At 38.5% G+C, this 17,827-nt stretch overlaps 1 protein-coding gene across 1 annotated transcript in view; it reads left to right on the top strand.

The window, feature by feature from the left end:
* Positions 1–314: 314 nt before the first annotated feature.
* Positions 315–17,827, top strand: part of PARP9 (poly(ADP-ribose) polymerase family member 9) — a 62,961-nt gene continuing 45,448 nt past the window's right edge. Inside the window, exon 1 of the mRNA XM_042957205.1 lies at positions 315–458. The gene's annotated coding sequence lies outside the window, so the exon portion shown is untranslated. The remainder of the gene's footprint in view (positions 459–17,827) is intronic.

The following is a 17,827-nucleotide window of genomic DNA, read 5'->3' as shown; positions in this document are numbered from 1 at the left end:
CTCTGTATTTGCCTTAAGTATTTGTCAATGGGCTGCCACTTATGAGGGTATTCAATTTTACCTGCCATTTTCTTCTTGCCTTTGTTTCCCATATCACTACTGAGGGGTGATGCTGGGGCTCCAGGAAACAGAGTCTATAGGTTTCTGGAGATTAGTCTATTGACAAGATTGCCTTTTTCTTGTAATTTACCAAGATATTTGTAAACTGATGGAGACCCACGTCCTATATGACTGTGGTTTCTATCAGTTAGTCATTTGTTTTCTTTCCTCTCCTTTGTCCTAGGGTAGTCAGCAGTGCCTGAGGAATATCACACATGTCCCACCTAGGGTGTGTGTGTGGTGTGTGCTAGTCTGTATTTTGCCCTCAGCCTGCCTCAAGCTCCCTCATCACTAGGAGGATGGAACTGCTATCAACTGAGATGGGAAAGCCTGTGGATAATGCAGGTTGGTGGCATAAGGTGAGGAGGACTGGGAGTTTTGTCTTGGACATGTTATATTTATGTCACATACTTTTAGGCAACCAGGTGAATAGGTCTACTAGCAGTGAAAACTGACATTGGAGTTTATGAGAGAGTCTTGACTGGAGACATGAATTGAAAGTCATGGATACATAGACAGTATTTAAAGCCACCAGATCTCCAAGGAACTGAGTGTAGACAAAAAGAAGTAAAGAACCGAGCTCTAAATTAAAAGTTGAAGAAAAGGTAAAATGAAGGAAGAATGAGAATTAGCAGCTACCGAGGTAGGAGAACAAAGTGTGGCATCCTAGCAGCAAGTGAACAAAGTGCACTTAGAAGGAGAGAGTTATTTATCATTGAGTCAAATGCTATGAAGAGATCAAGTAAAATTAAGCCTGAAAACTGGTTCGTGAATTTAGTTTAGGAGGTCATTGCTGACCTTGACGAGAGCAATTTTGATGGAATAGTGGGGGTAAAGCCTCCTCTCGGATGGATTTGAGAAAGAGTAAGAGGAGAGAAAATGGGGATGAGTAATGACAAACTCACCTGAGAAATTTTTCTGCAAAGGGAAACCAAAAATGAAGCAGTAACTGCAGAGAAATTGAGGTCAAGAGAAGTTTTTGTTTTCTGGGTTTTTTTTTTTTTTTTACTGCACAAAAAACAATTCTTTCATCTAGGTCTTCACAAAGACCTATTCAAAGCCTTGAGTTAATTCATGGCATATTCCAGTAAGAATGGGTGGCTTTGATGGTTTTCCTAACCACTTGTGTGGCTTCTAATTTGACTTCATTTGTGCATGAAATGGTTAATAATAACTGTAAAGATTTAGAAAGAAGAGAATCAATTACCTTGGTAGTCAGAAAACTCAACCAGGGCTGAACTCTTCTCTGGGAAAAGCTGTGCATTTGTTACTCCTTCTCCTCCATTTGTGGGGTTTTCCAAGAAAATTGTTATGTAATTTTATCAACATGAGGTGGCAGATTTTCAATCCTAATGGTTCTTGTCAGTTCCAGAAGTCTTGGGAAAATCTGAAATTGCTGAATTCTATAGTGTCTGACACAAACATTAACAAATGCCTTGTCATCTACAAATAAAAATCAGTTTATTGGTACTATAATCTCATTTCATGGCAAAAGAAAACAGATTTTAAATAGTAACTTGATTTAGAGGCCATAACTAAGAATTAAAATTTAGATACTATATTTCTACATAAAGTTAAATTTCACAGTATCAACTTCAACCTATCCCACGTTGCTTACTGAGAATGCATGAGTGCACACTGGCCTCCACTTAAGACCATTTTGGGAACATGTATCAACAGCTATCTCTCTAAATGAAATCAAGTATGTGCAGCCATTGTGTAAGCTGATAATAATAATGATTATAATATGATATTGTTTCTTCACTCTAATTTCTCTCTGCCCCCCCCCCCCCACCAATTTCACCATATCTTGATCTCTATTTGGACATGTCATTGTCATAAGAATAAATTTGTTTATGCTCATAGGAAATTTGAGGGCATAGTCACAGTGGTTAAGAAAATACACTCAGGGGGTGCCTGGATGACTCAGTCAGTTGCGTGTCCAACTCTTGATTTTGGCTCAGGTCATGATCCCAGTGTCAAGGGATCGAGCCCTGTGTCAGGCTCTGTGCTGAGCATGGAGCCTACTTGGAATTCCCTCTCTCTTTCTCACTCTCTCTCTCCTTCTGCCCCTCTCCCCTGTTCATGGTCTCTCTCTAAAGTAAAAAAAGGAAAGAAAAAAAATACACTCAGAAGTCAGAATGTTACTAGCGGTGTGACTGTGACCAAATCATTTAATTCTCTCTAAACCTAGATTTCTTTATCTGTAAAATGGCAGTAATAACAGTACCTATCTCATAGTGCTATATGTTTTAAGAAGAAGCAAGTAAAAATTTAGCACAGTGCTTAGCATAGAGCAAAGCACTTGATAAATGCTAGTTATTAGGAGTACCGGAAATAATAATACATAATCCTTTGCAATTGTCTTACTGGGAGTTAGAAAGAGCACAACTTTTAAACAAAACCCACTGTGAGATGTCTAGAATCTCAAAGTAGGATACAAACACAATTTGCAAATGAAAGGTTAAAAGATATTGTCTGTCTTACCAGTATTTTTGAGAAAAGTTATGACAGCAACTTTAATATTGGGTATTATTTCCACCCTGAAGTCACCATTGGCTTCTGACCGGCCACTAATCAACTCCACAAGCAAGGAGAGCACATTCTCAGGCATGGTGTCTTAGATATTGTGAAATACAATCAAAATGGAGGCTTGTAAAGGGTATTTTGAAAACTCCTCTATTTCATCCTCTTCCATTTCATCCATTTTATCCACTCTTCTGAAAAGTATTACTTTTATACTGAGGTCTTCCAACTTAGCAATTTTTAAGGAGACAGATATGTTTAAGATGTTAGAAAGGCTTTGGCCTTTATATTACTTTCTGATGTTTTGGAAGAAAATAGATTTCACTCATTGCCTTATAAGAAAGAAAGAAAGAAAGAAAGAAAGAAAGAAAGAAAGAAAGAAAGAAAGAAAGAAAGAAAGAAAGAAAGAAAGAAAGAAAGAAAGAAAGAAAAGGCAAGGAAAGAAGAAAGGAAGGAAGGAAGGAAGGAAGGAAGGAAGGAAGGAGGAAATAAAGGAAAAGAAAATAGTAACTCTGGCTAAATGATCATGTAAAATTAAATATTATTCTTTGTAAGGTCAGATCTTCTCACCAAATCACAAGGAAAAAAAAAACCACACAAACATGACAATAAATGATGGTGCTCATCCACTGACATAAATTACTAGAGCTATAACTTGTTACTGAAAAGAAAGAAGTTCCTGTTACTACATAATGAAAGGGCAATCTACAGATAACCAAAGTACAAAAATACTACACATTCACAAAGAAGACTGGGTATGGGGTAGACATTTATGGGGAGAATAGAGACTATTGCTTTCATTTTTCACTGTTTTTAACCCTTGAAAGAGAAATAAAGGAACTTTAAGCATGATAAAGAGGCTTACTCTGAACTCAGAAGTTAACAGTATTCACAGTGAAGAAACATGACAGTCACTCTCCTTAGAAATGTGAAAAACAAAATAAAACAAAAACTAAAAATGTGCTCCGTTACCACTTCTATTTTTGATATATTTTTCAGAATTCTTCCTGGTCATCAAAATAAGGTGGTGAAAAGAAATGAGGATAAATATAGAAAGGAAAAGATATCCAAAACAGTCATTCTTTATAAATACTACAACCACATATTATGAAAAAATTTTAAAATCATCAACACCATGAAGACAATGAAAAGACAATCCATAAAATGGGAAAAAATATTTGTAAATCAGAGTTGATAAGGGACTCGTATCTAGAATATATAAAGAACTCTTACAACTCAATAATAAAAAAGCAAATAATCCAATTTAAAAATAGGCAAAGGATTTGAACAGATACCTCTCCAAGAAAGATATATATATGGCCAATAAAGACATAATAAAATGTTCAATTGTTAGTCATTAAGAAAATGCAAATCAAAACTGCAATGAGGTACTACTCCACACCCACTAGAATAACTAAAATTTAAAAAGACAGACAATAACAAATGTTGGCAAGGATGTGGAGGAATTGGAACCCTCATACCTTGACATACCCTCATACCATGGGACTATAAAATGATACGATCACTTTGGAAAATACTTTTGCAGTTCCTCGAAAAGTTAGAATTACCTTATGACCCAGACATTTTACTCCCAGATAAGAATATACCCAAGAGACATGAAACCTATGCCCACACAAAAACTTGTTCACAAATGCTACGGAGAGAATGTGTGCCCCCAAATTTCAGGTGTTAAAAATCCTAAATCCTTGGGGCACCTGGGTGGCTCAGTTGGTTAAGCGTTCGACTTCAGCTCAGGTCATGATCTCACAGTCTTGAGTTTGAGCCCTGCATCAGGCTCTGTACTGAGAGCTCAGAGCCTGGAGCCAGCTTCGGATTCTGTGTCTCCCTCTCTCTCTGCCCCTCCCCTGCTCATGCTCTGTCTCTCTCTGTCTCAAAAATAAATAAAAACATTTAAAAAAATTTGAAAGATACCAACATGATAAATTATAAAATTTGACAAAATGGAAGCAAATATAACTTAAAAAACAAGATAATACCAAATGAAATGATAAGGGACTTTGGCCTGCTACACTTTAAAATGCATCTTTCCACAGCCTGGAACAAAATATTTGCAAAAGACAGAACTGATAAAAAAAAAAAAAAGCTGTTATCCAAAAATATAAAGAACTCTTACAATTCAACAATAAGAAAACAACCTGATTTTAAAATGGGCAAATATTATCATCCAACAGTGTATCACTGAACATTTTAGGTAAATAATACTCAAATATCAATCAATAGCCTCTGCCAGTGATGAGTGATTTACCATGTCTACGATCCTAGTTGCCTTCTTCTCTTCTAGGAGTAATTAATCTGAGTATGACAACTTAGTTTAGGCCAGAACACTAAGACATTCAATCTAACGGACTTAAATTAATTAAATAAGATTTTGACTCATCATCAGGGAAATACAAATCAAAACCACAATGAGACACCACCTTACACCTGTCAGAATGGCCAACATTAACAACTCAGGCAACAACAGATGTTGGCGAGGATGTGAAGAAAGAGGATCTCTTTTGCATTGTTGGTGGGAATGCAAGCTGGTGCAGCCATTCTGGAAAACAGTATGGAGGTTTCTCAAAAAACTAAAAATAGAACTACCCTACGACCCAGCAATTGCACTACTAGGCATTTATCCAAGGGATACAGGTGTGCTGTTTCGAAAGGACACATGCACCCCCATGATTATAGCAGCACTATCAACAATAGCCAAAGTATGGAAAGAGCCCAAATGTCCATCAATGGATGAATGGATAAAGAAGATGTACTGTATATATACAATGGAGTATTACTCTGCAATCAAAAAGAATGAAATCTTGCCATTTGCAACTATGTGGATAGAACTGGAGGGTATTATGCTAAGTGAAATTAGTCAGTCAGAGAAAGACAAAAATCATATGACTTCACTCATATGAGGACTTTAAGAGACAAAACAGATGAACATAAGGGAAGGGAAACAAAAATAATATAAAACAGGGAAGGGGACAAAACATAAGAGACTCATAAATATGGAGAACAAACTGAGGGTTACTGGAGGGGTTGTGGGAGGGAGGATGGGCTAAGTGGGTAAGGGGCACTAAGGAATCTACTCCTGAAATCATTGTTGCACTATATGCTAACTAATTTGGATGTAAATTAAAAAAAATAAAAAATAAAATAAAAAAATAATAATATTATGGGGGAAAAAAAGAATAGATGATGTTATAGGAAGTATACCAGAAATTCTGGATATAGTAACTTTATTCATAACTGCCAAAACTTCGAGGCAACTAAGATGTTCTTCTACAATAGGTAAATGGATAAATAAACATTGGTACAGCCAGACAATGGAATATTATTCAGTGCTAAAAATAAATGAGCTCTCAAGCCATTAAAAACATGGAGGAAACTTTGGGGCGCTTGGGTGGCTCAGTCGGTTAAGCGGCCGACTTCGGCTCAGGTCATGATCTCGCAGTCCGTGAGTTCGAGCCCCGTGTCAGGCTCTGTGCTGACAGCTCAGAGCCTGGAGCCTGTTTCAGATTCTGTGTCTCCCTCTCTCTGACCCTCCCCCATTCATGCTCTGTGTCTCTCTGTCTCAAAAATAAATAAACATTAAAAAAAAAATTAAAAAAAAACATGGAGGAAACTTAAATGTATATTACTATGTGAAACAAGCCAAATCTGAAAAGGCTAACAAATGATTCCAACTAAATAATGTTTTGGAAAAGGCAAAACTATGGAAACAGTAAAAAAAAAAAAAAAAAAAAAAAAAAAGCAGTGGGTACTGGAGATTAGAGGAGAGGGAAAGATGAATAGCAGAGTACAGAAGATTTTTAAGGCAGTGAAACTCTTTTGTATGGTACCATAATGGTGGATATATGTTACTAAACATTTGTCAAAAATCATAGAATGTAGTATACCAAGAGTAAACTCTAATGTAAACTATGAACTTTGAGTGATAATAACATGTTAATGTAGACTCACCAATTGTAACAAGTGTACCACTCTGGTGTGAGATGTTGATAGTGGGGGAAATTGAGGGGGGCCAGGTGGTATATGGGAACTTTCTGTATCCTCTGCCCAATTTTTAAAAATGTATCTTTAAGTAGTAATTATAAAGCTAAACAGTTCTAAATTAAGAATAGATGATGTGATGCAGGCAAAAATCTCTGATCTTGGCTGCAGCAACTTCTTACTCAACATGGCTCCGGAGGCAAGGGAAACAAAAGCAAAAATGAACTACTGGGACCTCATCAAAATAAAACACTTCTGCACAGTGAAGGAAACAATCAGCAAAACTAAAAGGCAACCAACAGAATGGGAGAAGATATTTGCAAATGACATATCAGATAAAGGGTTAGTATCCAAAATCTACAAAGAACTTATCAAACTCAACACCCAAAAAACAAATAATCCAGTGAAGACATGGGCAAAAGACATGAAGAGACACTTCTCCAAAGAAGACATCCAGATGGCCAACCAATGCATGAAAAAATGCTCAACATCACTCATCATCAGGGAAATACAAATCAAAACCACAATGAGATACCACCTTACACCTGTCAGAATGGCTAACATTAACAACTCAGCCAACAACAGATGTTGGCAGGGATGCGGAGAAAGAGGATCTCTTTTGCATTGTTGGTGGGAATGCAAGCTGTTGCAGCCACTCTGGAAAACAGTATGGAGGTTCCTCAAAAAACTAAAAATAGAACTACCCTACAACCCAGCAACTGCACTACTAGGTATTTACCCATGGGATACAGGTGTGCTGTTTCGAAGGGACAGTTGCACCCCCATGTTTATAGCAGCACTATCAATAATAGCCAAAATATGGAAAGAGCCCAAATGTCCATCAATGGATGAATGGATAAAGAAGATGTGGTATATATAATACAATGGAGTATTACTTGGCAATCAAAAAGAATAAAATCTTGCCAATGCAACTATGTGAATGGAACTGGAGGGTATTATGCTAAGTGAAATTAGTCAGTCAGAGAAAGAACAACCCATATACCGGGCGCCTGCATGACTCAGTCAGTTAAACATCCAACATCGGCTCAGGTCATGATCTCACGGTTCATGAGTTGGAGCCCCGCGTCGGGCTCTGTGCTGGCAGCTTGAAGCCTGGAGCCTGCTTCAGATTCTGTGTCTCCCTCTCTCTCTGCCCCTCCCCTACTCACACTGTCTCTCTCTCTCTCTCAAAAATAAGCGTTGAAAAAATTTAACACAATTTTTTAAATGTTAATTTTAAACACTCTAAAAGTAATAGAATAAAGGTTCTATACTTATATATTTCTATAAATACATAATATATAAATATATATCTATAATCTACAATGTAATATCTATATATAATGTGATATCTGTAATCTATAATCTGTAATATTATTAATTTATATATAGATTCTATATTTATATATTTATAAATGCTTGTAAATATAAGAACATTTACTCTACATCATTTGGAGTGACAAACAAATAGATTCATTAAGAGGAATTAATAATCCTAAGTATGTGTACAGCTAATAATAGATTTTTAAAATATATGAAGCCCAAACTGATAGAACTTCAAGGAGAAATAAATCTGTAATTATACTTGGGGATTTCAGCATCCTTTCTCAATTACTGATAGTACAACTAGTCATAACATAAGTAAGGATATGAGGACTTGAACAACACTTTCAACCAACCTAATCTAACTGACATCAATAGAACACTTAACCCAATGACCACAGAATTTATCAAGATAGCCATATTCTGTCTAGAAAACAAATCTCAGTATATAAATTTAAAAGGATTCAAATAACACAAGCATGTTCTTTAACCACTGTGAAATTAAATTAGAAAGCAATAGCAAATTAGTGATAGTTCCAGCTCTGTGGATGAAAATCAACTGCCTTATGCTAAGTGGAAGAAGCAAGGCTCAAAAGACTATGTGCTGTACGGTTCCACTTATATGACATTCTGGAACTATCAGCACCAAAATCTGACCAGTATTTGCCAGGGACTCACCTTGAGTGAGCTTGATTCCAAAGGAACTGGTGGGAATTTTCAGGGGTGATGAAACTCTTTTTTCTATCTTTCTGTCTTTGTATCTTTTATACCTTGTGGTTGCTACACGATTGTGTACATTTGTCAAAAAACAGACTGTACACTAAAAATTATAAATTTGCTGTATATAAATTGTACCTCAATTTTAAAAATGAAAGGATGTCAATAGCGTTCATATACACAAATTGAAGATATAATGAATGAAAAATCTCATTTACAATAGCAAAAAAAAAAAAAGAGATAAAGTATTTAGGAACAAACTTAACAAATATTCTATGTAAAAAAATTATAAACACTCTTTAAAGACACAAAAGTAAACCCAAACAAATGAAATTATATCCTTTGTTCTTGATTAGAACATCTCAACACTATCTCAAGATGTCAGTTGTCTGTAATTTATAAGCTTAATGCAAATCCAGTACAAATCCCAATGAGCTTTTTTTTTGACACTGATCATAAATCAGAAGTCAATCCTAAAGTTTATAAGATAAGCACATAAGAATAGCTAGGAAAACAGCAGGAAGGAAGAGCTCTTAAGGGAGCTAGCCCTGATATTAAAATATATAACAAAGCCTCTCTGCAGCAGATGAATAAACATGTCAATGGAATAAAACAGAAGTTCTAGAAACAGCCAAAGTACGTATAAAAATCTGGTATATGATAAATGTTGTATCTCAAGTTACTGAAGCAGTGCTAATCTTTTTAATAAATAGTGCTGGGACAAGTGGATACCCATTTGGGAAAAAGATAAAAGTTTTATCCATTCCTCAAATCATAAACAAGAATAAACTCCAAATGTATCAAAGATCTAAATGTAAAAAATAAAGCATTACAAATAAAATGCGTGACTATAACCTGGGCGATGAGGAAAGCTTTTAAAATATGCCCCAAATTCCAAATGCAATAAAATAAAAGATTCGTAAATTTTCCTATAAAAATAAAAACCGTTTGCATGGGGGGGAAAAGCCACCATAAGCAAACTCAGAAGACAAATGAAAGGTAATAGTTATAACATTAGTGATAACATTATTATCACAGATAAAAGATTAATATCCCTGATTGATAAGGAACTTTTGAAATTTGAGAGCAAAGAGACCAAAGATTCCCAGGAAAATGATGCCCGACACTCTACTCTCTTCCGAAACAAGTCGCGGCGGTAAGCTCCTCCCTAGGAAGAGAGGGTTCGAAGGCCCAGCAGTCTTCCGCGACGCCTGGTGCTGCTGTGTCGCGCGCCGCCCTCCGCACCCCCGCCCGTGGCGCCCCTCACCATCCTCCCGGAGGAAGGGGGCCAGGAAGCGGGTCGGGCTGCCGGGCTCCCCGCCGACCTCGGCCTCCCGGCCTCCCGATCGCTTGGGCTCTGTTCGCACAGCCACAAGTTGGTGCGCAAGTTCTTCGCGTGTCCGGGCCGGAGAAGCACAGCGCAGCTCTCCCCAGCTTCGCCGGTCCACTGTCACCACCCCGGACCCACCCAACCGGCGTGTGCCTTTTCTTTCACTTTCTTTTCTGTGAAAAGCACTTCTGCCTTCCTTGTGGTCTTGAGGTTGCGAACAGCTGCCTAAAGATTATATCATCCATTGGGGACAGACATTGCTGTCACAAATTTGGTGGCCAGATTCTGAGCTCTGCGATTGGTCAGGTGTGGAACCCCAGTCGACTGCATCTGTTAACAGTGGGCATAGCTACTTTATATTATCATGGCGATTAAATGAGGCAAAGTATGAAATACTCTTCGCATTTCTTTGCATTAGAAAGAAATGTAAGTCTGTCATAAAAGCAAAGTGTCTGTAAAGGTGAACTTTCCACCTGGCTGGCTCAGTCCCTGGAGCATACCAGTCTTGATCTCAGGGTCTGGAGTTCAAGCCACAAGTTGGGTAGGAAGCCTACTTGAAAAAAAAAAAAAAAAAAAAAAAAAGGAAAGAAAGAAAGAGAAAGAAAGGAAGAAAGAAAGAAAGGACAACATTAAAGGTGAGCTTTCCAAAAGGGGTTCGGGCCACATGTATACTCAAAATGGGTAATCGAAGAGAGTTTAATAAAGTAATTACCTATATAGGTGGAGGCAAAGGGTTAACAGAAATTGGTGAGAAATGTTGAAGCAGCCTCACCCTCCCCTTACCATCTAGACTGAAGGGACAAGGGAGGAGTGTGTTCTACACCTGTTACAGGAACCCAAGTTCTACTGCCCTTGGTTAGAAAGGCCAATACACAAGAAAGGAGTTTTGATTGAAAAGGAATATAAGCTTTATTCAGGAGGCTGACCACCTGGGGAGAAGGCAGACTCTTGTCTGAAAACCTACCTCAAGGTTTCTGCCTGGCCGATAGATTTTTACAGGAACTTTAGAGAAGTTAATCAGTAAAAGGAGAGCACAGTGGTCTGTAGTCTGTAGCAATTCTTTTTTATTTTATTTTATTTTATTTTATTTTATTTTATTTTATTTTATTTATTTTATTTTTATTTATTTTTGAGAGAGAGCACGAGTGGAGGGAAGGGCAGAGAGAGAGAGAGAGAGAGAAGGGCAAAGAGGATCCAAAGGGGGCTCCATGCTGACAGCAGAGAGCCCGATGCAGGGCTGGAACTCAGGAACCATGAGATCATGACTTGAGCCGAAGTCGGAAGCTTGTGGGACTCAACCATCCAGGTGCCCCTGTAACACTTCTTGGTTGCATGCAGACTCAATGGTGCCAGCCACAGAAGTTCTCATAGTGGTTGTGTTTTGGTGTGGGGGCTGGGTTGTGCAAGAGGGTTTGGTTCCAGTCTTTCTAGGAAACAATGCATGATCTATAGATATACCAAGAAAGATTTAGTTAATCAATCACACGGGCTAAATGTACTTGCTAAAACTTAGACTACTAAGTTGGCCGGAGGGTCAGAGGCAATGGCTTCAAACCTGGTAAGAGCCATTTACCTACAGGAGAGAGCCATTCCAGGGGAACCATGGCTGCTTTCCAGAGACAGCAAGGGAAATAAGTCCCCCAACCACTAGCTTCCCCTACCTTCCTATCTCTTTCTGGTACTTACCATTGTTGAACCTAACCAACAATCAGGGCACAGAATGGAGTTGATGCAGTCCCAAGGTAGTGGATTTTGATAGCACATCTGTATTAATAAAGATAGGTATAAAGTATTAGGAACACAAGGAAATAGGGGATTTGTAATTTGAAGACAAGTTTGGAGGAAAGTGTTACGGAACCAGGCTGGAATGCTGGCAGAAAAACCAAGTGGCACTCGGAGATCTTGGTGGATCCGAGATTTATTTAACACTGGCGGGCTCAGAGGGGACCGTTTCTCCAAAGATCTGAGCTCCGAATGAAGGGGGGAAGGGTAATTTATAGTTGTCAGCTTCCATATCTATGGCGAGTTTTCACGCATGGCAAACAGGGCAAGAAGAACCTGGAAGAGGGGTCTCTAAGCTAGAGACCAGAGCTTGTTTTAGTCCCATAGGCCATCTTATGGTGTAAAACTTTATTCATTTTCCCAACATTCCCCCCTTTGCTGCCTTTTTAAAAATCTTTTATTAGGCATTACTTTTTAGCTCTGGCGGTTGGTACTCTGGGAAGGCTAAGATACGTGCTGCAGTTTGGCGAGCAACAGTGTTTTCAATAAAATGTACCAGGGTATTTAGTATGCAGGAGCCAATGGTCACAAGTAAAATTGTGGAAAGGAGGGGCCCTGCCAGGGCAGGGAGCCAGGGTGCCCAGTCTGTGAGATCCCATCTTCTCCACTGACTGATATTTTCCTGTTACCTATGTTGAATTCTTTCCTTGAGTTCCTTAACTTTAGTCCTGACTGTTCCTGATTGGTTTACAAATTAGCAACATTCCTCCCCCAGAAAGATACAAGTCCCTCCTTTTTCTGAAGTGAGGAGATCGAGGGCTCGCCTATTTTGGAGGGACACTGCTGCCAGGGAGTTTATTTGGCTTTGTCAGGTTACCAGGGAGTCTGCCATCCGTTCCACGTCCAGCTTGTTGGTGCAGTCTCTCTCAGTCCAACAGCAAGAAGCAAGATCAGGGCTATGACACCAGTAAGGGGCAAGGGCTGGCAGAGTTGCATCCGAACCCCTGGGCTCAGTCCACACGTTGATTCCTCAAGCTTCTGCCGTGCACAGGCCAGCCAGCTTCTGGGGTGTGGCTGGAGCAGGGCTGGAGATCTCAGGGGCCAGTGTCTTTTTGAGGGTCAGTTTAAGCGGGTTGATTGGATCTGGATCACTTCTCCAGGTTGTGGATTCCCCTGAGTTGGCCTTCTTAACTCTGGAGTGATGGACCCATGGGGTGATACCTGAAACTGAATCCTCTATTTGGTTGTATATCTGTAAAGTCCACCTCCAAGTCTTCGAAAGGGGCAGGTTTCTGATAACTGTCAGATCAGGTTTAGGGAAGATATGGTTTGCATATTTAGAGATCCATCCTGTTTTCTAGTTGTTTAAATACTCATATGCCCATGGGGTCTTATTATTATCCCTACAGAATAACAAACACAGAAGATTGTCTATGCATGAAACACTGTGGCAATTTTTCTGAAATTTACCTCAAGTTGTCTAGTTTAGGCAAACAACAAACATTTAAAGACAATCATAACTAGAATTTAATATCCATAATGGTGCATTGTTGAAACATAGTTTTTCTCTCTAGAAACCCCCCTTTCCAGAGATAGCCAAATTGAGACCAATGCATTTGTAGAACAAATCCAGTCTTAACAAACCTGGCCTAATTATTTACGTAAGCCCAGCAAGAATAGCGATTTATCATGAGGATCTTTTAAAGTTTGCTTTTCTGGAACCTTTTATAAAGAATCTCCAGGTTGAACTTTTAGTAGCCTCTCTAGGCCAGAAGCCAAGCCAAATACCTGCCATCAGGCAGGCCTGCAATACCTGTAGAATTGGGCAAATTCCTCTTCATGAGGTCCCCAAGATATCCTGAGGTTCCTGCACCTGCCAGGAAATGACCTTCTTTACTCACCTGGTGAAGCCGCTGGGAACTCTGTAAGCAAGGTATCAGGTCAACACTTCCAAGGGGCTTTATGGCTCCATGTTTCATAAAGCCAACCATAGTTCCTTAAACCTGTCTGGTCATATCTGAGTCTATGAATGTCACTCTCAAATATGACATTCCAGTCAAAGCCTTGGCAAAATAACCAGTATTTCCAATGGTGACCTGTTACAAGATGAACAGATTCTTATTGAACTTATGCAAACAATTGTAATTGTCATGAAATAAAGAATACTCACTGAGAGTTTTTGAATTTCAGGAGAGTTATGTAGAGAGAAAAGATAAATGCTTCAGTTTACAAATGAATACTTTATGACATTTCTGTATATCATAGATATCTTAAGAAAAAGTTTCCTTAATCTGGAAGAGCAAACATTAGACAACCAGCAATATTTTCAACAAGAATCACAAAACTATAATCTTCCTTAGTTCATTTAATCCTATGTTCCTAATTCTTGTTCCATTTGAATTCAGCTTTTTAGTTCTGGAAATTCTTACCCATTTTAGTATTAATCTTAAATATGTCGAATACCTGTATTTTTCCCCAAATTCCTTTTTATAAATCTCCTTGAAGAAGAAACACATTTTGTGAGAGAAAACAAACAATTATAAATGACAAAATCTCGGGGCGCCTGGGTGTCTTGGTCAGTTGAGCGTCTGACTTTGGCTCAGGTCATGATCTCGCAGTTCGTGAGTTTGAGGCCTGCATTGGGCTCTGTGCTGACAACTCAGAGCCTGGAGCCGGCTTCAGATTCTGTGTCTCCCCCCTCTCTCCCCCTCTCCCCTGCTTGCGCTCTGTCTCTATCTCTCAAGAATAAACAAACTTAAAAAAATTATTTTTAAATAAAATAAAATAAATGACAAAATCTCAGACACAGACATTGTTAAATATCTGATGAGAGTTCATTATGATGCAATTGACAAAGAAATTCGGTTATTTCTGTGACACATAACATTTCAAGTAATCAGAATATTAAGTGATGGCCTTATACCAAAACATTAAATAACTTTAGGACTTGCATATATATCTGGGCAGTTACAGCATTTTTACCTGTGCAATACAACCTAAGGTTTACCATTGTATGACAGTGCTTTTCCAAGTAACTTAGCATCCCAAATAAAAGGGCCTAATTGGTAAAAAAAAAAAAAAAAAAGACTTCATTTACCATTTAAATCCTGGGAAGTTTGTTAAAACCTTAGGAAGTTATAAGTACATCCCAAATAGGATTACAGATCATTACAAATCTTAAAACTTTATTTATTCAAGGTGAAAATAAAAGATCCTAATGGTGAATGTATAGCATTATATAGTTGTTACCAAAACCTAGCTCCTTTAACATTGAGAAGTTTTAACTAAGTAATCAAAGACCTGAAACTTTGGTTTTCCTGGAAGACAAACCTTTGTTTGCATTGTCTTATCAAGAACAGATCAACAGTCCAAGAAAACTTTGTAATTTGAGCAGAGAGAAAAGCAGAATTTCAACCTTATACCAGTGTACTTGTAAAATTCCATTCATCTCAACCTTAGTCCATCCTGAGCACACATAAAATTCCTTTCCAAAGATTCCCCTTCATGAACCTTCTACAACTTTGCTTTGCCTTCAAACTTTGTCCCAAAGCCATTTCTCTCCAAATAACCAGTCTCATTTAGGACAAAATTACTTTCTTCTACCCTCAACAAAAATGTATTTCCATTCCTTATATCTTTCTTACATACCTTCTACTTTCCTACATACAGGGTTGCTTTCTTTATTTCCATCAGTCTTAAGCACACTGAGCAGAATTTTAACTCTTTGGAAACCTTAGTTTCCAATTGAGAACTTAGTACCCAACCATCAGAATTTTTTTAGATGGTAAATTCATGAACCAATTAAGTACAAAGCATGTTTTCCAATAGGTTCAAATAGCCTTAATTTCTCTGCAACAAGAAGTTAAAAACACAAACCTATGTTCAGTAATCAAAGCTTTAGCAATTCATTCTATTTGGAAAAGACTTATATGTCCAAAGGGGTGCACTTTACTCTTTGACCTTGAGGATGGGAGGAGGAACCAATGGTGCCTGAGGCACTGAGGGGGATGCAGGACCCAATTATGTAGACCACATCCAAGTTGGTGCAGAAACAGCAGGGGGAGCGGAAGGCAGAAGAGGCAAGGTGCCAGTAGAAGGCAGAGAAGGAAAACCTAATTCAAAACCTTAACTCAGACAGAGGAACAGACGCCATGTTTTTTCCACCAAAGTGGAAATACCAAGTCCACATCAGGCAAGAGAAGACCGGGAATTTCCCCGAAACAAATGGAGTTTCAGCAACTGCTTGAGCTGCTCTACCAAATTAACTGAATCCAAGAAGAGGGTCATGGAGAACCAGAGATTTATAGCCCTTCAGTCAGAAGCACAGGTAACATCCTAGGCTTGCTTTTGGCATCTGAAAGGTGGGGGGGGGGGGGGGAAGTCCTGTGGGACTGAGCCCATAGTCTGGGGAATCTGATGATGTCTCTGGGTAGAGAATGTCTGAATTGAGTTGAGCTATAGGACACCCAACTGGTGTCAGATAATTGCTTGTATGTATGGAGGGAAAACCCACACATGGAAATTGGGTGCAGAAGCTATCTTTAGAAAAACATCAAATATCTTTAAAAAAAATTTTTTTTTAAATGTTTACTAACTTCTGAGAGAGAGAGAGAGAAAGAGCACGAGTAGGGGAGGGGCATATAGGCCTGAGGCAGGGCTCAAACCCACAAACCGCGAGATCATGACCTGAACCAAAGCCGGACGCTTAACCGACTCAGCCACCCAGGTGCCCCAAAACATCAAATATCTTAATACTATTTTCAATTCTTTCCTCAGGGAAAAGAAAAAAGGAGTAGGGAAATAACACAATTTGTTCCTAATACATGTATAACTATATTTATTTATTTGTTTGTTTATTTTGAGAGAGAGAAAAAAACAGCAGGGGAGGGGTTGGGGGGAGTGGGACAGAGGATCTGAAGTGGGCTCCATGCTGACAGCAGAAATCCTGACACAGGATTCATGGCACGAATCGTGAGATCATGACCTGAGCTGAAGTTGGAGGCTTAACTGACTCAGTCACCCAGGCACCCTGTATATAACTTTATTTAAAGCAGATACAAAAAAATAATGAAGCAGATACAGATGATAATACCATCACAGAACAAGAGTGGTAATCCAAAGGCTCTCAACCGCTGGCACCATGAAACTTGCCTTTGAGCACACATTGCAGTCAAAGATCCAGAACTTAGCAGGAACCAAACTTTTGCTTTTTTGAAGCAAATTTAGCCAAAAGATCTGTAGACATAAAACAATCCTAATAGTAAAAATTTGAATCATCAAAAACTAAATGCATAATCTGATTTTTAAAAAAAGACCTATCCCTTAACTCTCTGGACAAAGGAAAAGATTCTGGGTTTTTAAGTTCTTCATATAGGACCACCTTGGAGGAAATCTACTTTGGGCACTGTGCAGGAATCCACTTCTGAGAGAAGCCCAGAATCATGGGACTCCTCAGCTTGCCCAGTTGGAGCAGGGTAGCTCTGGGGTGCAGAAGCCTTGGTGCCAGACTACCTTCTTCAAATCCCAGAACTTCTACTTATAAACGATGTGACCTTTGTCAAAGTACTTATCCTCTCTGTGCATCAGTTTTCTCAGTTATAAAATGGGGATAGTAATAGTATTAGTCCCAGGAATAAAGCCCTTAAAAAGAGGATAAAATAAATCTATAATAAATATTAGCTAAGCTATTACCATATGATTATAAAAAATGTATATGTGTGTGTATGTGTATCTTTAGGAAAAGAAAAAGACTTCCATCTTTTTTGGAGAGGGGCTGGGACATGGATAACCAGATAATTTGCTAGTATAATTTTCTTCTGACTTGGAAAACCATTTAAAAGTGCATTTTGACATGTCATATATTAATAGCAGGCTCAACTTGCTTTGTCTCTGTCCAGAGATAATACCAGGGAGAGAGATTTTAAGGAAGAAAACAGGACTTGGTGGGACTTAGTAAAAGAATGGAAAAACTATTATGGGGGCTACATAACTGAGAAAATGGTAGTCTGTGGAAACTAAGGAAAGGTTATTTATCTGGAAGCAGGGTATACTTAAAAAGTATAGTGATATCCAGAGGAAAAAATGTTCAGAAACGTGTAGCATTAGTATGACAGG

The sequence above is a fragment of the Panthera tigris genome, chromosome C2 (genome assembly GCF_018350195.1).
Source record: "Panthera tigris isolate Pti1 chromosome C2, P.tigris_Pti1_mat1.1, whole genome shotgun sequence".
Taxonomy (NCBI): Eukaryota; Metazoa; Chordata; class Mammalia; order Carnivora; family Felidae; genus Panthera; species Panthera tigris.
This window is presented reverse-complemented; position numbering and strand designations above follow the sequence as displayed.